Source organism: Mus pahari, chromosome 10 (assembly GCF_900095145.1).
Source record: "Mus pahari chromosome 10, PAHARI_EIJ_v1.1, whole genome shotgun sequence".
NCBI lineage: Eukaryota > Metazoa > Chordata > Mammalia > Rodentia > Muridae > Mus > Mus pahari.
Window position 1 is genome coordinate 31,662,363 of NC_034599.1, and position 24,589 is coordinate 31,686,951.

General features: G+C 47.3%; 1 protein-coding gene across 4 annotated transcripts in view; it reads right to left on the reverse strand.

Annotated features, from left to right (window-relative positions):
- The window catches only part of Pknox2 (PBX/knotted 1 homeobox 2), a 261,265-nt gene that overhangs the window by 215,343 nt on the left and 21,333 nt on the right, over nucleotides 1-24,589 (reverse strand). Inside the window, exon 1 of one of the 4 annotated variants that reach the window (XM_029543246.1) lies at nucleotides 12,012-12,063. The exons of the other annotated variants lie outside the window; for them this stretch is intronic. The gene's annotated coding sequence lies outside the window, so the exon portion shown is untranslated. Of the gene's footprint in view, nucleotides 1-12,011; nucleotides 12,064-24,589 lie in introns of those variants that run through there. 4 annotated transcript variants of the gene reach the window in all.

The window sequence follows — 24,589 nt, forward strand, 5'->3', positions numbered from 1 at the left end:
GTGTGTGTGTGTGTGTGTGTGTGTGTGTGTGTTTGGGGGGGGAGAAAAAAAAAAACCTCCCATAGTCCATTCTTTCCTCACTCTCATACATCCCAGTCAGCCAAGACTGAACGTACCCCATGTGGTCTCTCCATGTGGTCAGCAGAGGATGCCTCATTTATTAGCCATGCTTCCCTGTTGTCCACAACTCAGACCAGCCAATCAAGCTCTGAAGGGACAGCAGAGGGAAGAGGGAGGGGGTCTTCACTGATTCAATCAAGCTTCCAAAGACAGGCTTTCCCCCAGTCAGTGCCGCTGAGGTCAAAAAGAAAGTCACGTGCTGCTCAGTTCTTAAGGATGTCCAGAATACTGCGGACACAAGCCTGTCTCTAAGAATTCATCTGGATGAAAAGAAACAACATCTCTGGCTGCCAGCAACAAAAGAAGTTGGAGGAGAGACTAGGGAGGGAGGGATAGGCTTGTTTCCCAGTCTTGCTGTCCCCGGGAAACTGCTCAGGCCCCTCCCTTCCACCCAACAAACTGGCCTCGGGTTAATTTCTACTTCTGTCTCTTCTACGGAGAGGCCCATTCTTCAGTGGTTATGGTAAGAGAAATAGCTATCAGAGAAGGGTAGTTCTTGCCCACAGTGACACAGTATGATAGAAGCAGACAGATTCAAAACCACAGATCAGTTTCTGGTCCCAGTTCTATCCCTTCTGGTCACCCAGGACTCCCTGGAGACAGCAGCCACAACCAGGATTTTCCTCCTGAGTGAGAGAAAGAGAGGCAACCTTTTGGGGGCCTGGACCCAACATAAGTTCTGATTCTTTCATTAGCTCCAGAGAGAAAGCATCCTTGGTTTTATTTAACACCATGCCAGCAGCTGGGGAGAACTTCCTTTAATACCTCCATCTCATCTCCAAACCACCCTAGAGAGAGCCAATGCAGGGACACACTGAAGTTGGCTGAGGAGACAGAGTAAGGCCTTTCTCTCACCATGCCAGCTTCTTTGAAGTTGAAACAAACAAACAAACAAACAAGCAAACAAACAATATACAGAAACTAAACTGCTGGGGGTCATCTGTGGGTGTCATCTGTGACCACCCAGCCCTGGAGAGAAGAAGAAGAAATCAGCATCCAAGCTTCCCCTGATGGACGACCTTCACATCTATGCTCTGGCCTACAGGACACAGGGGAATAGCTGTGCTCACTCAGGACTGGTCCTGCATTTCTTTCGGAATGTAGTGTACATTTTATAGGTGAGAAAGAACAAGGCTGGAAGGGATCCTGGGGTTAGTGCATGATATGCAGTACTGCATCCGCTATGCCTCCTAACGCACAATTCAAGCCCAGCTCTTTCTTGTTCATTCTAGCCTTGATTAGAAAACCAGCGGTTCTTGCGCTGACTCCCAAGCCCTTCTTCCTGCGGGGAAGAAAACAGTCCTCTCAGAGCAAGCCGATATTTGGACAGTCTGGGGGCCTCTAGACTCCTCCGGAAGACTCGACCTTCCCCTCCCAGGACCTAGCAGCGCTGCCAAAACAAGAGGAGAAGGCTTCCAACAAAAGTTTGTTTTCATGGAGATTTTATTTCCTTCACAGAGGCTCTCCCTCCACAGATTTCTCTTTGTTGGCGCTTGTATTCAGAAGTCACCAGATACACAGCCCCTGACCCCATGGCCCTTGGGGATCACTCGCCTTTATCTCGCCTCCCAGGCCCACAGGCTGCTCGTTCCCCCACTCAAAAGACCCTTTGAGCTGCTCGGCAGAGAGAGGGCTCCCAGAGTAGGCAAAAGCTTGAGTGGGACCAGACCCTCCACACCAGGGTTGGGAGAAGCCAGGAATAGCCAGAGGAAGGGGTGGGAATAGAAGGACTCTGACCAGTGTAGTCAACGGGGGGGGGGGGGGGGGAGGCTGACCACACTCCTATATCCCTCCATTCAGGACTGTGTTCCCTGAAAGTAGGGACACTAACTAGGGGTCCCAGGGGCAGGGGGAAGATCTCTAAGTCTGTCCTCAGAGGGCAGCTCAGCACACATGGAAGCATGTTCAACCCAGGGTGAACCCCTATGCCCAGTGGGCAGCCTTTTGCTCACAGCCCCTTTCAGGACTGCTGTAGTCCACAGAGCTGAGTTTTGGCTGGTTTATCTAAGCACATAACTCAGGCTCTAGAGCAGACCTCAGCTAAGTGTGCTGAACGGAGAGAGAGAGAGCCAGGGAGGAAGAGCCAAAGTAAGAGCCCTGGAAAGGGAACTTCCCAAAGAAACACACAGTGAACAGTCACATGACAGGTCTAAGAGGTGGGTGGCTCTGTGCCAGGGCCGCTGAAGGGATCAAGCACAGCTACTCCTGGAAGCTAGGTCCTCACAGGATGGCACAACATGGGCTGAGCAAACCTGGGTTAGATTCACCACCTTCCAATCCACTAGCTTGGTGATCTTCTGCAGCAACGGAACCCCTCTGCGTCTCATCCCATCCTCTGCTCAGACAAAGGTACTGCCATTTCCAGATTGGTGGGAAGGAGACACCAGTAGACATGAAGGAGCCAGGGAGATGCCTGGCACGTGGTGGGTGGTCACTTCCCAGTCCTCGAACTCCTGCAAGGTTGTTTGGCACCAGAGTACTAGTCTCTATTTCCTCACAAAGGGTTTCAGGGTGTGCCCTCAGGGTACGCTGTCAAACCCCGCCTCACAGCGAATTTAGCCAGCCGTTAGAACTTCACATTCTTTCACATTTTGCGGGTGTTGGTGTATTTGTATACATGTTTGAGTATGTGCACGCATTTGCACATGTATGGGCAGGGGGCATGTACTTGTATGTGCTCACGCATGCAGAAGCCAGAGGACAACCTTGGGTATCATTTTTCAGGAGCAGTCTAACTTATTTTTTGAGACAGGGTCTCTCATTGATCTTCAGCTTGTTAGGTAAGCTAACTAGGCTGGTTGGAGGAATAGCTGGAAAGTGAGCCCCAGGGAGCACCCACCATGATATCCAACTTTTTTATGCAGGTTCTGGTCCTCCAGTTTATGTGGCAAATATTTTACCAACATACATATTAAGGATTCTCTATTATTATTATTATTATTTATTATTATTATTATTATTATTATTATTGGAGGTAGTGGTGGTGGTGGTGATTATTTTTTAGTGGTGGGTTTTCTGTGTAGACCTGGCTATCCTGGAACTTCATCTGTAAGGAAGGCTGACTTCTGCCTGCCTTTGCCTCCCAGGTGCTGGGATTAAAGGCATATGCTTCCATGCCTGGCTCCTAAAAATTTTATTTTAACTTGTTCTGAAAAGACAGCAGCCATTCACAGTTTACAAAGCATTTTATAAAAGCTAATGTCTCGTTTGTTCTTCAAATGGTCTCACTCTAGGTTAGCAGATGAGAAAATTGAGAAGCACCGACATGAGGTGGCTTTTTCAAAGTCACCAAACAGATGAGAGTGAGGAAAAGACCAGGGCCAGATTGTCTAGCATCTGCTGCAGGTGGGAGCCCCAAGATGCCCTGAAAAGGACAGGAGGATAGCCAGCGAGGAGTTTCAGGACTCAACACACAGGGCCACAAAACATGATGGCTTCTTGAAGACAGGAAAGAATAAAGCTATTAGAGCCTAGACTTGAAGATTGGGTGTGGAAGGCAGCTCAGAAGGGTATAAACACAGAGGACAAGACAATTCCTATGTCTTCACAGTTAGACTATGAGTTCAGGGATCACTGTTTCATTTCACTTTTGACTTGAGGATCAGGGGATGGGAGCCCTGTGCCAGGCTGATGCAAGCAAGAGACAATACTGGAGGAAACAGAATCTACTCAAGTCTGATTTCCAAGCTAAAATGAGCAAAATCAAAGAAATCATTGAAGTCTAGATCCTGTGTCAATGTATGCCGAACTTCTTCATGTTTAGATCATTAATTAACCATCTACCTTAAGTTCTCCATCACACAGAAGCAGACAAGGATGGGGTAGAAACTGGGAAGGCCCCAGAGCCTGACGCAAATACAGAACCTAACAAGAAGACCTACAGTTTGGGAACTTGCTCTCTGGACCATGGTTCCTCTACACACACACACACACACACACACACACACACACACACACACACACACAATTCATCAGCCCAGGAATATACAAAGATGGTGATCTCCCTCCATCTTTCCACCCCATTGGATACCTAAAAGTGTTAAGCTCCTCTAGAAACGCCCTCCTATGCTTCTGACGAATGCTGTCCTTCCAGAATCATCACCAGTTTTACCTGAAGGGAGCTGTACAGAAGGAGGTGAGAAACAAAAGAGCCATAGGGTGACTCCTAAGGGCACCCCTGCCAAGAAATGCCAGGATCTCAAATCCATGACCAGCTCCAGAGAGAATGCACCCCTGGGCTTCCCGTTCCCAGTCTTGATGGGCTTTCTGCTCAGTCTCTGCAAAGGAGCTCTTTCAAAGGGGAGACGAGGAATTCCCCTGAGCCTCGGGAAGCTGAATCTGTATTGTGAAGTAATTTCAGTCTCTTCTTGCTTTCAAATGTACTTAATCAACATGAATAGGATCGCAAGGGCTGGAGCTCCTACAGGTAGGACGAATGGAGAAGAATAATGCTCATAAATCATTTAGCATGCAATCCAAACAGGCCTGGATTTTTTTTCTTAAAGGAAAAGGTGATACCAACGAAATAGAGCCATAAAGGAAACAAAATACACTGTGACTTGTCCCCACAGGTAGAGAGTGTCTCCAACTCACGCATGACATGTTCTCCTGCAATCTGACCTCCAGAATGGGCTCTAGCTTGACTTCCCCCTTCCCCTTCCACAAAGCTCAGACCAGCAGAGGCACCGGCACAGGGGAAGGACAGCTGATGGAAACAGCTGCATTCCCATCTACTCCTTCAGATCCAGTCAGGGACTGGCTGTCTCTTTAGCAGCTTAATCCACAGGTCAGCTTCTAAACTATAGTTCTGGGAACACTATAGTTCTGTGACCACTATAGTTCTGTGACCAATATAGTTCTGTGGCTATTTTCTTCCAGGGTCTAGCTCTACGTTGGCATCACAGAGAGGCCTTGCCAGCTACTCTCTGCCACCTTAACCCATGTAAGCAATTATTTCCACTTGACCTTATATGGCATAGGTACACTGTGTCTTTCCTGCCAGGACATAAGCTTCATGTGGGCTGAATACTTGTGTTTTTGTTGACCATTATAATCCCAGGACCTGTAACAGTATTTGAGACATAGTAGGTATCCATCAGATATTTGCTGACTGAATGAAGAAATAAATAAAAATGGCTCCTTCTTTCTTAAGCAGGGAACATGCTAGATGCCAAAAGCCTGTCTACTTCAAAATATGGAGATACAGTTAAGATCTAGATAGGACTCTATTGCTTGCCTCTGATTCTATCACTTTGACCCAGAGTAAACTCGTCCAGCTCACTAGCTTTACTTCCTCCATAAAGAATGGGAATCCTCCCCCCCCACCCCCGGTACTTCTTCCTAGCTGTCAGCCTTGTCAAGATGAAGCTGAATATCTCCTATATCTCCTTCCCAGCTACTGGATGTCAGAAACTCGTAGAAGTAGACAATGAAGGAAGTGTCCTGCTTTCTCCGAGAAGTGCATGGCCATAGATGTATTTGCTGATGCTCTGGGTGAAGAGGTAGTTGAATCAGTAGTGGGAATAGCAAACAAGGTTTCCTCATGAAATAAGGTATCTTTGCCTCCAGCAGGGTGTGCGTGCTGTTGAGTAATGGGCATTCCTGTTATAGACCAAGAAGAGCTGGACAGAAAAAGCGCCACTCTGTTCAGGAATAGATTATGGATGGCAATCTATATTGGTTGGCGGGCTGGAGAGACGGCTCAGTGGTTAAGATTGCTCTTCCAGAGACCCTGAGCTCAGTTCCCAGCAACTACATGATGGTTCACAACCATCTGTAATGGGATCTGATGCCCTCATCTGGTGTGTCTGAAGACAGCTACAGTGTACTTACTCATATACATAAAATAAATAAATGAAATCTTAAAAACAAAACAAAACAAAAAAACACAACTTGGTTATTGGAGAGAGGGAGAGGGGATATTCCTGGACTGACAGACACTACAGACAGACAGACAGACAGACTGGACTGACAGACATTACTGTGCTGAGGTATGCAGAACTCAGAGACTTTTCAATCTCTTTAAAGAAGATGGCGTCTGCCAATATGTCAGAAAACATGGTTTTGGGTTTTTTGGTTTTATGTTTTTGTCAGAAAACCTTTAAACAAAGAAGGTAACAGACCAGAAACACCCCAAGAGCCAATGTCTTGTCACTCCTTGCATCCAGCATCACAAACATTGATTTATCACTCTGAAGAAAGCAATCACCAAGAAAAAGAAGGAGGAGGCTGCTACAGAATATGCTAAACTTAGGCCAAGAAAATGAAGGAAGCCCCTCCAAAAAGGCCAAGGACAAACTGCCAAGATGTATAGGTCGCCCTCACTAAGGTTCTACTTCTGAGTCAAGTCAAAAATGAGTTTAAGATTAACAAGCAAATCATCAGACCTTGAAACAAAACAAAACAACCCAACAGAATAGCTATTGCCCCCAAACAAAGGACAGAAGGGATGGGATGAGTCAGCAGAGCTGATGGGTTGGGCCAGGCCCCTGGCGGATGGACACTGTCTCCTTCATTTCTTATCATGACTTCTGAAGTTCATATCATAATCCCTATCTTACAGGTTAAGGAAACTGGACGCATAAACACAAAGTGAGCTTACCCTCAAAGTTAGCAGGAAGTTGATGCCGGTATATAGACCAAGGCTACTTCTCTGCAACATGGTGGCCACACACTCATTCTTTTACCTGAATACCCAGGAGAAAATCCAGGCTGTGCCTAGAGAAGTCTCAGATTATGAATTCTGCCCTTTCCTAAGAAGGGGGTGGGGTGACCAACTCATCATGGGACTTTCTAGGTTTTACCACTAAACTCTCCTGTCCTAGGACATCCCTTCATTTCAAACAAAGAGGAGTAGGTGACAGTCCTAGGTGGAATGCAGCCTTTGCTAGAGACTGAAAACTCTGTGTGAAGACCCCTCGGAACCCAGGCTGTTCATCTTCCCGCTGGTGGCAGTGTGGCTGTGGCAACATGCCATTTCTGTGATGTAGGTCTGAGCTCTCTCTGGTGCAGACAGAGAAGAGGAGGCTGAGTGGAGTTCCTGCCTTCCTGTGCCTTGAATGCAAACTTTGGCCTTAGAGCAAGAACAGTGTGGACTCCTTCCCTAAGGGCGAGATGACCTCCCAAAGCAAGGAGGGCAGATTCCTGGAATTCCATCCGTGGGGCTTTGGTTTTAGCCAGATCACCTCTGACACAAAGGAGTAAAATTCAAGACTGCCAATAAGTTACTCAGAAGTTCCATGGGGCTTCTGGGATGGACCCTCCAGGACTCCCAGATCAAAGGATGCAGAGGAAAGGGCTGGCTCTAACAGAAGCCACCCCTCCACTACTTGGTTAGGGATTGGCAGATGTTTAATACAGAACTTCACTCTGCTGCCTGTTTCCCTTTCCAGGGCCCTCTCTTCTGCCATTACACCTGGCCTTGCTTCAACTGACATAGCACTTAGTATTGCAACTAGACTCCCCTCTGAGTCTGAGTAGCTACTGAGACATACAGACACACCAGGGGCCAGGGCTAAAATAAAAGCGAGGGTAGCCCAGAATTTCAGCAGAGACTAAATAGAGATGAAAGGAAGGATAAAGAAAAGCACTAGTGTGGATCCTGAGGGCTGCATGGGATGCAACTCCCCCCACCTACGCATTTTCTAAGTTCAGGGACTTAGGGGAGGGACCCCTTTGCTTCCTAGCCATTTTACAACAAAGACAACTCTAACCTATGTCTTTTCTGTAGCACTATAAGGACCTAGAGACCACTTGTCCTCTTGTCCACTTGCCCATTCCCACTCACCACTCACCACTGTTTGGCATGCTGCCTGCAAATGTTCTTTGAATGCATCAGCTGAGTGTTTTGGGTGTCCAATGATTCTGTGTCATTTAACTTTTCCTGGTTTGTTTTTTTTTTTCTCTCTCTCTCTCCCTCAACATGCTGTATCTTTAACTTTTCTTCCCTTCTCCTTCTCAAGGCCAACACCTGGACTCTGCCCCTCTAGCCTACGGCACTCATCAATCCTGTGTGTGTGTGTGTGTGTGTGTGTGTGTGTGTGTTTGCGCGCGTGCGCGCGCGCGTGTGCACGCGCATGGGTATGAATGTGCATACATGACATTGAGAGTGTGCTTGGGCACATATGTGTCCGTGTGTGTGCACACGTGTATGTGCACACTTGAGTGTGGGCATGTGTGTGCACATGTGTATGTGTACACATCTGTGCACGTGCAAGTTTGTGCGTGTGCATGTGTTCAGCACTTTACTCAGGCTACCTGCCTTGATCTATAGCATACATTCTCCCAAACCCACATGGATTATAGTGAAACGGAAGCGACATTAACTCAGAAGGCAGAACCCCACTTGTGATACCCCTTGACCTTTTCTTTATCTGTAAAGTATATGTAATAGTCTCTGCCTGGACTCTCTTAACTACTTAGATTACAGAATAGGCTTTAAGCACTTGTAAATGCTAAGAGGAACATATAGACTTACTTAATTTTAAAAATCATTTTTCTAGCCTTTTATATTTAGATCCCTCTTATCTCCTTTCTTATCTTTCACAAATAAGCTGTTGAAAGGGTGAGTTGTGCTCACAACTCCACCCTTATATCTCTTTCTCTTTTGACCACCTGAAAGCCGGCCGATGACCCCACCACTCCAGCGGTTTGAAGAGCTGAATCTCCCATGAAGAGGAGCCCATCAAAGCAGCATTTCTTGATGTTAACAGACAAATGAGTCACCTGTTGAAGTGGGACTGATTCTAAAGTGGCGGGTCTGTGTGAGACAGGGATCCTTCATTCTTAACAAGAAGGTTCCAGAGAAACACAGAAGGTCAGAGGACAGCCTCAGCTGTCAGTCCTTACCTTCTTCCACCTTGTATGAGACAGGGCCTCTTGTTCTTCACTGCTTACTCCAGGCTAGTCCTGCCCCTGCCTCCCCTCACAGCAGGAGCAATGGGATTACCAACAGAGGGAGGCTTCCACGTCTAACTTCACTTAGGTCCTTGGGTTCTGTATTGACTACTTTCTGTGGCTATGATGAAACAAAGTCTATAAGGGCAAGGGAGGTATAGCAGCAGGAAGCCAGGAGAGGAAGCCAAGAGATTGCATCTCAACAGCAAACACAAAGCAGAGAGCATGAGCTGAATGTCAGCGGCTACGAACTCTCCAAGTCTGCCCCAGTGCTGTACCTCCTCCAGCAAGGCTATACCTCCTAAAGATTCCATACCCTCCACAAACAGCTCCACCAATGGGGACCAAGTATTCAAATACATGGGCCTATGGGGGACAATTCACATTCAAGCCATCGTGGGACCCAAACTTGGGTTTTTAGGCTTACAGCTCCCCAGCCCTTGAGACTTTGCCTTGTTCATCTGTTTGTTTCCGGTATGGTGGTCTGTCTGGAACACAGTACATGGTTCATAAGTATGTGCCAGGCTAACATGTTCTCCGCCCACTTCAGCACACTCCAACCATCCCTGTCAAGCCCTTCCCTGCACCCTAGTCATGTTACATTACCCTAGCACAGAGCATCTTCTTTTCTGGAATTCCCTCAACACACGGAATCTGTGGCACTCATTCAGTAATTAATTAATTTTGTTCCTCTGTGTGACATCTCCTGCATTATAATCTTCATTATTATTTAACTTTATATTATTACTTTTCACAAACTGCTCCCCCAATTAGAGGAGACAGCTTTCACAGATGAAAGTTAGGGGCTAGGTTTCGATTGTATTTTATCTTCCGTAAGTGTCTTGAACATATTGAGTATCTAATGAATTCGTGATGATTTAATTGCACGGAGTAAGGGGAGGCCAGCATTGAGTGGTGGTCCATATGTCAGGGCAGCCCATGGGTGGAAAAAGGAGGTGAGAGTACCAGATTTAAGATAGGGATTGTTTAGAGATGTAAGTATATAAGGATCAGAGAAGCATAACTCAGTGCAGAGCCCATCCACTCTCCCTCCCCAAGCAAGAGTCATGATCACTTTGGGATTTATTATTACTTGTATGTGATAAAAAATATGGAGTTGCAAGTCTAGATTCAGAAACAGAAGTCACAGTGTATATAACAGTATGACTAAAGCGAACAATCTCTCTCTTTCTTCTCTCTCTCTCTCTCTCTCTCTCTCTCCCTCTCTCTCTCTCTCTGCTGTCCATTAAGAAGCTGCCTGCCTGGCTGTCTAATACTTGAAGGCCAGATGTACAAAAACAACAGTGCAGAGGGAAATATGTACCAAGAGCCTGGTTTATATTGGACATTCAGGGACATCCCTCTCAACCTTCTTCAGGAGGGACTATATGCCCCAAACATCCTTGCAACGTGCTGACAACATCGAAAAGGAATAGCAGGTAAAGCATGATGCAGACATAAATGGCAGATTCAGCCATGGTGGCTGTCTTCCTGTCTAGTTTTTAATGTCAATTTTGCACAAAATAGAGTCATCTGAGAAGAGGGAACTTCAATTAAGAAACTGTTCCATTAGGTGGTAGGCAAACCTATAGGGCATTTTCTTAATTAATAATTGACGGAGAAGAGTCCAGGCCATGGTGGGTGAGACCACCCCTGGACTGCTGGTCCTGGTATCTATAAGAAAGCAAGCTGACAAGCCGGGCGTGGTGGCGCACACCTTTAATCCCAGCACTCGGGAGGCAGAGGCAGGCAGATTTCTGAGTTCGAGGCCAGCCTGGTCTACAGAGTGAGTTCCAGGACAGCCAGGGCTACACAGAAAAACCCTGTCTTGAAAAANNAAAAAAAAAAAAAAAAAAAAAAAAAGAAAGAAAGAAAGAAAGAAAAAAGAAAGCAAGCTGACCCAAAGAAGCTAAATAAAGAAGCTAAATAAAAACAACCTTGAATCTCACTAAGAAGGGGAAATAGATTAGACATGGGGGAGAGGGTGAATGGAGGGAAGGGACTGGGGGTGGGGCTGGGGACAGAAGGGAGAAGTAAGGGGAGGATGGAGGAAGAGAGTACTAGGAGAGACAACTGGACTAGGGAGGGGGCATCACTAGGACAAGCTAGAAACCTAGGTCGGTGGAAACTCCCAGGAATCTATGAGGGTAACCCTAGTAAAGACTCCTAGCAATGAGAGATAAGGAGCCTGAACCGGCCATCTCCTGTAACCAGGCAAGACTCCCAATGGAGGGACTGGGACACCAACCCAGCCACAAAACCTTTGTTTCACAATTTGTCCTGCGTAGAAGATGTACAGGGTAAAAAGAGGGACCAGAAATGGAGGGAAAGGCCAACCAGTGACTGGCTCAGCTTGAGACTCATGCCAGGAGAAGGAGCCCACCCCTGACACAATTAATCATATTCTGCTATTCAGATAGGAACCTAGCATAACTGTCATCAGAGAAACCTCACCTAGCAACTAATGGGAACAGATGCAGAGATCCGCAGTCAAACATTAACTGGAGCTTGGGGAATCCTGCGGAAGAGGGGGAGAAAGGATTGGAGGAGCCAGAGGGGTCAAAAACACCCCAGGAAAACCCGCAGAATCACTAACCTGGAGCCATAGAGGCTCAAAGAAACTGAACTGCTAACCAGAGTGCATGTTCCTAGGCATGGTCCTAGGCCCTCTGCACACATGTGACAGTTGTGCAGCTGGGCCTTCCTGTGAGACTCCTAAAGCAGGAGCAGGGCTGTCTCTGACTAGATTGACTGCCTTTGGATCCCTTTCCCCTAACTGGGCTGCCTTGTCCAGCCTCAACAGGAGAAGATGTGCCTAGTCTTACTGCGACTTGATATGACAAGGCTGGTTGGTGCTATGGAGTCCATGGAAGCAAGCCAGTAAGTGACACTCCTCCTTGATCTCTTTATCAGCTCCAAGTTTCTGCCCTGCTTGAGTTCCCACTCCGCCTGCCTTCAATGGTGAACTGTGATATGGAAATATAAGTGAAACAGACCCTTTTCCTCTTCAAGTTACTTCTGGTCATGGTGTCTCATCACAGCTATAGAAACCCAAAGACGATGGTGAACACCTGCAATAAATGAAACCCCGTCACAAAAGAATCAAAGTCTTTGGCTGTGAGATGTCTCCGCAGATAAGAAAGGCCCTTGCCAGCCGGGCCTGGTGGCGCATGCCTTTAATCCCAGCACTTGGGAGGCAGAGGCAGGAGGATTTCTGAGTTCGAGGCCAGCCTGGTCTACAAAGTGAGTTCCAGGACAGCCAGGGCTACACAGAGAAACCCTGTCTCGAAAAAAACAACAAAAACAAAAAACAAAAAAAAAACAGAAAGGCCCTTGCCACGAAGTCTGACATCCTGGGGTTGATCTCTGGAACCCACGTGGTGGAAGGAGAACTGACTCCTGTAAACTGTCCTCTAATGTTCACATATGTAAAGAATATAGCGACTAAGCACCCACACATGTCACTGAACTTCAATGCCTTGTGGGTTCTTTCTTCCATACTTCCCCTTTTCTTCCACCCTTCTAACCCTAACACTAGGCAAGAGAGGAAAAAGAATAGAAAGGAAAGGAAAGGGGGCGACTGCATTATTCACATCCTTCCTTCCTGCCGATGAGAGGCATCAAGAACCTTGGGGCAGGTTTGATCTTTGCCATCTGGATATCTAATTGCTTCTTTTTCTTGTTTCTTCTTTGTGTACAATTGCTTAACAAACTGTACCCAAAAGCAAACAACAACCGACTAACCAACAAACAAAGAAACGACAACAGCCAACCAGTCTACCAACAACTGCCCACCAACGACCCACCGAGTTTCTCGAAAAGTCCCCAGAATTCCAAATGTCACACAATCTCAGGAACTATCTGCAGCTGGCAAAATCACATCCCTGCTAGAGCGTGGGGCAAATTGTCAGCTGCTGTGGACAATCTGAAGCAGCCCTATAGCCCACACCTGGGATTTAAACAAAACCATATTCTTATAATGGCCCTGTGTTTTGTTTTGTTTTGTTTTAAAGAAACCAACATTCCAACTACACACAACACCTAAACACAAACACACGAATAAATAACTGTCTTTTAAAGGAAGTGGGGCTGAGGGTGCAACTCGGTAGTCCAGCACATGTAGAACCATTTTCTAACAAGTCAAAAATTCAGATTTCAAAACATAACACAACTTAAGTATGCCCTGGTATCTTCTGACTTGTTTCTCTTGGTGAATGGGTGACCCACACGTAACCAACAGTCTCTGCACCTGACATTATGTTGAGTTTAGGGGAGAGGCAAGCGCAAAGGAGCAGCACCTACCTTTGAGGGATTAGTAACTGCGTGTGCTAGGCACCTGGAGGATTCGCAGTGTGATCCAGCATCGGTGCCACTTGCAACCACAATTTCTGTGCCACTCGGACCTGCCACTTTAACATCCATTACACTTTTAAGAGGCGACTCACTCGTATGTTAACATCAAGAAACACCGCTGTAGTGAGCTCCTCTTCCCTGAAGATCTAACTCCCCAAACAAAGCATGCCTACCCCTTGGTCATCCTTCCACAAGCCACATGTCCCCTTTTCAGAAAGGACTAGCCTTTGTCCTTATCCCCAGCATCCTTCCCGACTGATTGTGCCTAGGCTTTGAGGGACTTTAAAGAGAACACTTAATTCTCCGCTAGCTGACCTCTCTCTTTGCTCTCTGGACCTCTGGCAAAGACAGCCACAGAGGCTCTAAGCGAAAGGGAGTATGGATTGCTTCCCCTCCCCACCCTCCAGAACCTAGGACTCCCTCAACCCTGACCCTAGTCCCCTGGGAAGAGGGAAAAACTCAAATGTTCAAGGGAAGCCCCAGCTCGGGCACATGCAACTTGGTTAGAAAGGATTGATTCAAGATCCCTCTGGAGAAGCCACAATTTCCACAGTCCCGGGTTTTACTCATTGCTTTGGGGGGGGGGGGCTGAGTAGCCATGGATGGGTATACATGACTCTGCCTCATAGCACACATGCAGAGTGGAACAGTTTGATGACCCAAGGCAAGTCTGGCAGAAAGACTCAGCCCGCCTTAACTATTACTTTATCTGTAACCCAAGCTGGCCTGGACCTTATATAGACCAGGCTGCCCCTGAACTTGCAGTGATATCCTGCCTCTGCCTTCCAAGTACTGGAATTGAAAGCACAAATCTAGCTTAATCATGCTTTCAAGGGCCCCTGGAGGGAAGGGAAGAACAACTGGGGTTCTAGTTTGAAAACATGGACCTTTTTCAATGACTGAGAAGGAAAGTGTCTCCTTAAGGAAGAAAGGTGAACGCTTAGCTGTGTAGTCCTGACAGAATATTCCACAAGCTCTGCCCATTGCCTGACCCCTGTGGTCCTCCCATTTCCCTGCAGTTGACCTGAGGGTCTCATGAAAGAAGTTGAGTCTAGAGGAGAGAGGTGAGGTTCAAGGCCCAGGCCCTCCCTGTCTTATCCAGGTTGGGGGAGGGGGGTTCTGGACAGTATATTCAGGGGGCTGGAGTCATGGTTACCAGAGACCAGAGCATTTCAGGTAGGGCTGAAAATGAAGATCACAGAAGGAAAAATTTACCACAGTGAAATTCCATTACGAGGGCCATATATTTACAGACTTCAAATATTTTACTTCATAATAAAAGAGATTTTTAACTCCCCAAACACCTGGCAGCTGAGAGTGAGGAGGGGGCAGGAGTATGAGAAATGAATTCACCCATTTCCAAAAGGGTTTTCTAAAACTCAATGTTTTAAAACATTTTATTTATTTATTTATTTATTTATTTAAATAGCACCATCAAGGGAAGCGCTTTCCAAAGATCTTCACAGAAGTGGGCATGAGCATGTCTGCCCTAGAGGGCCTGCTGCCCCATCCCACGAACTCACCCTCCACACAGCCCTCACAGGGCTCTCTCACTTCTTCAGCCTGCGCCTCCACTCCAGCCTGCAGCTGGACAGAGCACAGTTACAGATAGCCATAGTGTCCCCTGGAGGTGACTGAGCATGCTGTCTGTCTCCTCCAGCTAGCTCCAGGGAGTGTGGGTGGTAAGGACAGCTCTGGGCTGCACTTTGGACTTCTCCCTCTGTGGTTCACCTGAAGATGGCTCTGTCCTCTCAGGGGACAGCATGTCCTTTTCTATGTGACAGTGGATGTACCCCATCCAAGGAGGTTACAGGGGGGCGCAGGCTCAGAGAGGAACAAGAAAGGGCAGAAGGAACCTGGAGACTAGCAACCACCTTGCCCCTCTGCATCTAACATTTCCCCAGGACCCACCGATACCACAGTCAATGCCTCTAGAGGGAGTGGGGGGCAAGGAGGGTCACAGCTGCAGCTGGGCTAGCCCCAGCCTCCAGCACATCTAGGGTGAGATGAGGGAGAGCTCTCAGGGGGACGCCATTCAGACTCTGTCTTTTGGGGGGAAAAAAGCCAAAGAAAAACATGTATTTATAACATGAACTTCCCTCCTCTCCTTTCCCTCGGCTAACTGATTAATTAAATGAATACAAAGGCCGTCTTGTTGGGAGCCCCAGCCCCATGGACCCTCTGTGTTTTCTTTAAGCTGGCCTAGCAAACAGGAAACAAAAGGCTTAATTCTGTCTGGTTTCATGAAGGAGGCTGTATGTCACAGCCAGAGGCTGGGGCTCTGCCAGACCCTGCAGAGCAGCCACAAGGCTGCTTGAGACCCCCCAGCCCCCCAGCCGAGCCCACCACCTCCCAAACACACAGTCTTCCCTGACCCTTGGCTCAAACTAATCTAGGCTAGCTCCTGGGGAAATGCCTACACAGCAGGAGGAACAGAAAGGAAGTGGGGAGTGTTCAAGAGGAGACTCTGAAAGAGAAACTGTGAAGATGTGGGGTGGAAGAATTTGGTGCCCACAGCTGGCCGTTTCCATCAGGAAACAGGGAAGGGGCTAAGTGTAAGGCATCACCGAGGGTGCTGCTTCTGGCCTTCCAGGATATAAGAGCCAGGAGAAACCATGGAATAACCTCTTTTCATTATTTCTATTTTATTATTTTGTGTATATGGGTGTTTCACCTGCCTATATGTCTATGTACCACATTCGTGCCAAATGCCTGCAGTATCAGAAAGGGACATTGGCTGCCCTGTAACTGGAGTCACAGACAGTTGTGAACCACCATGTGGGTGCTGGGAATTGAATCTGGGTCCTTTGGAAGAGCACTGGATGCTCTTATCCACTAAATCCTTTCTCCAGTCCCAATACTATTTAAAAAAATAAAAAAAATAATAAAAAAAAAGGCTTAAACAGACTAGGAGCCCCACATTGCTGTGCAGAAATAAAATAAGTTCCCCCCTCCCCGTGGAGTCCTTTCCTTCCTTCCTTTCTTCTTTTAATTTTTTCATTTCTTTTCCCCCTGCACTGTGTCTCTCAAGGTGCAGGAAACCAGACTCAGGCTTTTGTACTTCCTACAAATTCTCTACCACTGGGCTGTATTTTGAGCCTGACACATTGCTTTCTTTTGCAACCACTGATTTGACCTCCTAATTTAATTGGACAGTAAATTTAATTTGTCCTAGTGAGTGTGAGGGGCGGGGGGCTGGCAGGGACAGCTAGACAAGGGTGAATGTGAAAACAAAGCTTGGGGGAACCTGAGTTAAACCCTGCCAAAAGTTCTCCAGCGTCTGCAGAACACACTGGAGGCTGTCCAGACTGGTTTAGAACTGTTCCATCACTCCCTAGAAAGTCTCAGAGGAACCAGGCTGATCAGTTGAGCAGAAATACACATCGAGTTATCGCCTGAAACTGGACTGGGGGTATGGGACGGAGGCAGTAGACAGCCACCCAGGAAAAGAAGAAAGGAAAGAGAAAAAAAGGAAAAAGAAGAGGAAAAGGAGGAGGGGGAGGGGGAAGAGATGGAAGAAGAAAGGGGTGGGGAGAAGAGAAGGGAGGTGGACCTTCATTTGGCAAACCCCACTTCTGTGTGAAGGGCTGGTACGGTAAGAGTGGAGATGACCTATGCTGAGGTCACCATGACCCCTTTCCAGGAGTCTCTCCAGATCTGGGAACAGATAGCAACCACCAAAGCCCAGGGCTGTGTACGAGCTCCCGAGAACTGTCCGGGACCCTTGGTACCCTGTCAAAGCCATAGGCAATGCCTCTTTTGCCCCTGCTTGGTCAGGGAAAGGTGGTAAAGCAGAATGATTTCACCAGTATGCCACACTCCCAGCCTCCCAGCAGCGCTTTGGCAGGCAGCTTAGGACTTCAAGGAAGACAAAGGCTAGAGCTTGCCCCCTATATAGCTGTGGATGTCCAGGAAAATGGAGGCTCAGGAGATCTGGAGGCCTAACTCTTCACTTAAAGGACCTGGTAGGAAGGTTCTAAGGTCCTGTGAGCAGTCAAGGGGAACCAGAGGCTGTCTCTTGGCTTGCTGCTCACCCACCCATATAGCCTGGGCAATCATTAAGTGAATCTGAAGGTCCCTGTATCTATAATTAATTGAGAGATGTCAGCTCCCTCCCATCTGAGATGTAATGAGCAACACAAGGACCAAGATGTCCCCAACCATTATCATCCAACTATTTCAAAGCCCCACTTTCCTTGGTAAGGAAGGTCTTCGAGACAAAGACCTTCAGTGCAGTGCAGTGGGCAGACATCTACTGAATGTGTGAAACATGGCTAGTGAGCTGAATTTCTAATGTGAGTTCATTTGAATCCATTTAAATTTGTCTTTAAGTAGCCACAGAGCGCTTGAGGGAGGGCGCAATCAAATAATCTCAGGGACATACCTTCTCCGTGCTGAGATACTAAAAGTTAATACAGAAGCCTTTTCTCAAAGTCGTGGTTGTGGAAGGGGAACTCCCAGATAAGTAGGAGAGGTGTCTTTCTTATGTACGCTAGAGGTCAGGGCTACTCCAGTCCCAGTGTGTAGTCCTTACAGGCCAGCTACATCTCTGGTCCAAGAGCTAGAATTGTAGGGAAGGAACACACATGGATGGGGATTGGGATGTGCTCAGACACAGTGCCTTTCTTTGTTGCACAGATGAGGAAATTCAGGTCCAAGATTTGTCCAAGGTCACAGGAAAGAAATGTAGGAGGTTTGACCCAGGCAAGACTTGACTGGCTTTCACATCCTCTTTCCCGGAGCAGCCTGAACGTCAGCTCCTGACATTTCTCCTGCTCTCACCCAGGAGGAAAGCCTGGTTAGAAATACAGACTAGCCTCTAAGGAAAGATGCTTGGGGGATCCTTTCCACCACTCAGGGGCTGGCATACAGGGAGAGAAAATAAGTTCCACGGAAGAGGGCCTCTTGCCTCAGTCACCTCCCAGATTACAGTCCTCAGGCAACAGGAGCCAACTCAGTGCTTAGACAAACCTCCAATGCATCGTGTTCAGTAGAATGAGTATATGAGAGAACAGAGGACAAACATCAAGGCTGGTTGTGGGGTACACGTAGGGATACTCAGGCTCAGGGGAACTGACCTCCTCTGGGCTAAGAGTCTGAAGGAGACTATAGCCAGCATACACCAGCACATGCTTTCATAGGAAAGTCACCCCTCCAAGGATCCTGACATAGATCGCTATCCCTAACACTCAGAAACAAAGTTGAGTCTTGGTAAAACATGGGCTCTTCAGCTTATGTAGAGCTATTGTCCTGCCCAAGTAGTGGTAGGACCTAGAAAAGTGCTTCTCAACATGTGGGTCGAGACCCCTGGGGGGTGTTGAATGACCCTTTCACAGGGGTTGCCTAAGACCATGGGAAAACACAGATATTTATATTACAGTTCATAATAGTGGCAAAATTACAGGTATGAAATAGCAGCAAAAATAATTTTATGGTTGGGGTCACCACAACATGAGGAGCTGTATCAAAGGTCATAGCATTAGGAAAGTTGGAAACCGCTGGCCTAGAGTTCTCAGCCGGAACAGGAGGCCTTACACCCAGCATTCTGAATCTGACCTATTGTATCTTAAGAATTCTTGGGATGATGTGCCACAGCTGGAGCACCATCAGCCAAGAGCAGCTTTGTGTCAAATTCTCTTGAGAGAATTTTATCCGAGTGTCCAAATGACCCAAACACACTTAGAACCTTGATACCCAGAATCAATTCTGGACTTTGGAGAGAATATCAAGTGTCACTTGCTATCCAGAGGAGTCTTTTACTAGGTGTTTCCAAATGAGTCTCTTACCTACAAAAACTTGCTTTTCTTTGTTGTGAATAGTAAGTCAACCTACTGAACTGTCTGCTCTCCTCCGACCTCTCTGAACCAGACTTCTTTCTATTTAGTACATGGCCAGTCTCTGGGTTCTAGGAGTTCTTCAGAACAATCCTGGAGCCTTTTCTCCTTTGCAGTCTCATTATCCTAATCCAGGTCTCACCATCTGAGGTGGATAGAGTGTCTGTCTGTGGTGGCTAAAGCTAATTGACAGTTTGGCAAAGCCTAGCTTCTCCTGGGCATTCCTGTGGGGATTATCTTGGTTACACTGATTGAGGCAGGAGGACTCACCCATGGGAGGATAAAACCATTCCTTGGGAAGGGGGACTTGGACTGCATGGGAATAGAAAGGATAAGCTCAATAGCATTGTACGTGCATGCATTGTTCTCTTCTCTTGTCAATGTGACCTGATGTTTCCCGGTTCTGACGACCTCACCTCCCTGCAATGATGGGGTGCATCCTGGAACTATGAGCTGAACAAGCCCTTTCTCCCTTAAGTTGTTTTTGGTCGGTGTGCTTCTATCACGGCAACAGGGAAGTAGCTCAGAGCCTCTCACAGAGCTCTTGTGTTGGGGATTTAGTCCTGATGCACCACTGAGAGGAGGAGCTTTAAGAGGTAACAAGGTCAGGAGGTGAGTGAATTAATGCTGTGGCCTAGGAGTGACCTCCTGATGAAGGATGGATTCTGCTTCTTCTTGCTCTTCTGGAACTGTCATCTGTCCTTCTGCCAAGAGATGATACAAGAAGGCCCTTGGCCTTGGCCTTCCCAGGCTCTGCAGGTAAAGAAATAAATCTCTATTCTTTAGAGGTTTCTCTGTCTCAAGGATGTATTAGGAAACCTTTCCCTTCTCTGCCAAGCCCTTTTCCTTCTTCCTGCCTCTCAGCTCGCCTACATCCAAATCATCATCTTAAAAAAATTCTAATTTTACAATCTCATTCACTTGCCACTGTGAATTACAGATAGATACAAAAAACGGTATCTTAAGCCAGTGACTGAGGAAACAGAGGCACAGTGGGAAGACAGAAGGTGCTTCAGAGCAGGTCAGCACGGGTTCGAGTTTTGACTCTGCCTTCTGACTAGGCATCACTGGACAAGCTCTGCGTCCCCTCTGAACATCATTTTACATCTCAATGTAAATTTAGGGCAGTAAAATGAAAACAGTTTCCTGTGTGGTGATTAAATGCTTGGGCTGAAAACCAGACTCTCTGGCTCTTAATCCCATCTCCCACATTACTAGCTGTGTGACGTTGGACAAGTGCCTTAACTTCTCCATGTCTTGGTTTTATCCTTTACCACAGTGCTGCGAGGATGGGATTTGTGGAAGGAATGCAGAACAGTGTTTGGCATATCCAGTGTTGAATCCATGCTAGTGATTATGACTAGTTAGGTTTGTGGTGAGAATTTAATTACCTGGAGCATACGCTGCACCGAGGCAGCTGGCTGGCATGTTGTAGATGCTCAATAAATGACGGTGTCTTTCCCTTCCCTAGAAATGCATTGAACAAGTCTGCTTTAAACTCTTAGAGCTTCACATTAGTGGCAAAATATCCAAGTGGGAGCATTCCAACACAAACAGTTAAGAAAAGGGAGATGATGCCTCAGAGACATTGAGGCAAGACTGGGACTGGGGCTCTCGATGCCAAGGGGGCTCACCAAAGCCCCAGGAGGAGCTGAATGTCCCCTACTATCAGCCAGAGTAGTTACAGCCTGTGCGCACAAGGACCAAGGCTCCCTGTGTTAAAGAAGCTGTCAATATAATAAAGACCCTCAAGTGGGGACAGAGCCAGAACTGGGAGCAATGAGCTCCACTGCTTATGACTCTCCCATAACCCATCAAGCGCTAAGATTCGCATGAAACCCAGGGAAGGAAGACTAAGTGACGTCCAGGTGGGAGGCATCTGTGAAGACCAAGAGAGAACTATTGCTCCCAAGAAGGGGCAGGGATTGGAACTGGCTGAGGGTGGAGAAGGGCTATTAATGGGCTCTCATGAAAAAAGATCGAACATCTCCGAGCTCAGAGGACCCTGGTGGAGAAGCAGGAGCTGTGAGCAGAGTTCCGACTTCAGCTTGTGTTACACAAGAGCTCCCGGCTCAGGACTCACCAGAGACTAGGGAGGCAGGGCTCATGCAAAGGCATGAGATTTGACTTCGGAAAGCCCTGAGACATCACATTGCTCTTGGCTGTTCTCCTTCCTAGGGGCTCTGCCAGCAGTTGAGAGCTTGGAATAGCTTCCAGCCAGCCCTTGGATACTGCTTATGAAAGGCCTTTAACAGTCATTAGCATACTTGAAACCCAAAGTACTCTGGTGAGAAATTTATAACCTTACCCCTATCCTGTGAGTGGAGAAACTGAGGCTTTCAGAGATTCCCATGGCTTGCCTGAGGTAGTACATGTGCTGCATTTAGGCTCTAAATTCTAATTCCAAGATCTGAGCTTCTGTCCCACCACCATTGCCTCTCATTAATCCCCTCATCTATCAGGCTGTATAAGCCAGGTTTTGGTTTTTGTTCTTGCATATATACACATATACATACACACACACACACACACACACACACACACACACACACACACACACGCATGTGTGTGTGCATGCGTGTGTGTGTGTGTGTGTGTGTGTGTGTGTGTGTGTATCAGATCAGCAAGAACAGTGCCATCCCTAAGCAGGTGGTCCCGGGTTGTATAAAAGGCAAGCCGAGTGAGCCAGGGAAAGCCAGCCAGTACAGTGTGCTTTCCGGGTTCTGCTTCACCTCCTGGTCTCCAGGTTCCTGCCCTCACTTCTCTCCATGAAGCCCTGGAAGCTAGAAGATGAAACAAACTCTTTCCTCTCCAAGATGCTTTTGGTCAAGGTGTTTGTCAAAGCAACAATCAGAAAACTGGGACACAGCTTAAGAACACAGGCCTTGCTTGGTTTGCACCGTTCCTAGGTGAGTGTCCCTCCTGGCACTGAGACTTCCTCCCTGGGCATCAGTGGTGGAGATGCAGGGAGGGGTCCAGGTTGTTGCAGCCACAGGACAAAGCAGCTGAGTCTCTTGTAAAAAAGGAAGAGCTGGTGCTATATTATGCACACATTTGTGAGTTATAAGCATTACACAGAGAGAAGGAGGCACATAAATTAAAGTGGCCAACTTGTATGCACACATGCACACTGGCACGGACAGAAGGCTGGCTTTAAATGGAAAAAATTAGCAGCTTGAAACAGTAAAAATCCTCAACTTTGCCTCAGAAAGATGCAGGGCAACTTCACAAGAGTTTTATGTGGCCCATAAATTAGGGCTGAGAAAGGGCCTCTGCAAGCATTCCTCGGCAAGATAGGGGCTTTCCGCCTGCAGATATGCCGTGTGGCAGCATTACAAATGTCCCAAGCAGTTTATATACAACAGCACAGCATGAGTTTGCTGGGGGATATTGGAGCTGGTAATTGCTATTCTAAAACTGGCCTTGTAAGCTTGAAGAAATGTTTTGAGGGGGGAAAAGAGCCAATTTAAGAGCTTTATAAAGCCATAAATGCCTTCTGAACAAACCAAATGTAATCTATCTAGAGAGACAGGCCATCCCTCAAACCCAATGGCAGACCCCGCAATGTGGCCCAGAAGAGAGACGACACCCCAAAGGTACCACCTCAGCCAGCGCTTCACCTGCGTGGAGAAGACAGGGAGCTGGCCCACATGACTTGGCACTGTCATCAGATTACCCGAGGTAATCTGCCCCTCACAGCCCTTGGCCCACTGACAGTTCACAGTGAATTCTCTGCCATTGCTTGCTCTTCTTTCCCCGAAGCAAGCAAGACCAAACCCCATCAAGCCTGCTGGCTGTGGCCTCCTCTGTCCTTCCCAGTTATCCTTCCCTCTCCATGGCCCTTGGAGATAGGGAGGCAAAGACTCAGCAAACAAGGCAGGGAGTCCCTCACTTGGCCTCAGTCCCTATCTAGAAAATGGGCCAACATTTGCCTTCCAAAGCTATGGAAAGGCTTGAGAAAGAGGCGCATATGAGCACCTGCCACTCAGCACTCCGTAAAGGGAGGTTGTATTCTTTTATTGTTGTTATTACTTAGAAGGAACCAGGTGCCCTAGCATTACTTTGGTGAGCCCCCACCTTTCCCAGATGTGACTCCTGTCAGGATCCTGAGCATCAGAGTAAAATATCATTCATGTCCCCTCCCCCCCAAACCTCCAACAGCACACAAGATGGACACAAGCCCAGCTCTTCCTGGGAAATGATCCCAGCGCCTGTTTCCTGACTAAACTGGTCCTTATCTCCCCAAGGTACCATCAGACACATATTTCAGTCACTATGCCCACAACTGAGCACACAGCCCTGCCTCCCTGGCACCACTGTGCCAGGACTGTGAGTTCTCAGCCAACCCCATCATCACTGAGAGCCTTTTCATGTCAGTGAGACATGTGAATTTCTCCAGGTTCCTGATAGAAAAACCCAGACACAGACAGATTGGTCAGCTACCATCTGCCCTCATCCACCCCACCCCAGATTTCCTGAGTCTCCTCACAGTGCCCTCCGGTGCCTCTGTAATCCACTCCCTTTTCTGATGTCGATATTTCATAACAGAAAACAAAGGCCATATAGTGCGCTATTACCCGCTCTCCATTGTGCTTAAACAGCTCTATTGACAGCACAGAGCACCACACAGGAGCAGCAGAAAGGGATTCCAGATCCAGCTTCCAGTGAAATGTGGTTTTGGTTAGATGTATTTTTGTAGTTTCTGCAACACCTTATTAAAGTTGAAAGCTATATATAACAGCAATACCGGTAACGCTTTTCAATACTGCCTGGGTTGGGTTTCCATGCAGCCCAAAGCACGTGTGACCAGCTGCCTAAAAGCAGACATTCCCAAGCCCTCTCCTGGACCTTGTGAGTAGCTCACCAGCATCCCACTCCCCCTAGTATTCATCCCACCAGAGAGCACAGAGAGGGGTCTTGCCTCTAAGGTGCTCATAGGAGGTACCTCTATTCCTCAAGCCCCAAATCCTAAAGCTCTCTTCCTTGGCCTGTCCGTCCCCTCCAATTCTCTCACCTTTTTAATTTTTAAACTGCTTATTTTGTTTTCATTTTGAAATTAGCATACAAAATAATGACTTTCGTTATGGTATCTTCACATATGCGTACCATGTACTTTGCTCACATTTGCCTCCATTGCCTTCTTAAGAGCTCCCTTGGCCCACCACTAATTCTCTTCTTTCTCTAAAAAAAAGATCCCCTTCTACCTTCATGTCTCATGCATACACAGTATGTGTATATATGTGTGTATGTGTATATGTAAGAGTGTGTGTGTGTGTGTGTGTGTGTATTTTTAAACCCTAGATCATAGGAATAATCTTGTACTCACTGCAACGATTCCCCCAAATTCTACAAAACAGTTTTCTAGCATTAGGATTTTGTTGATGCCA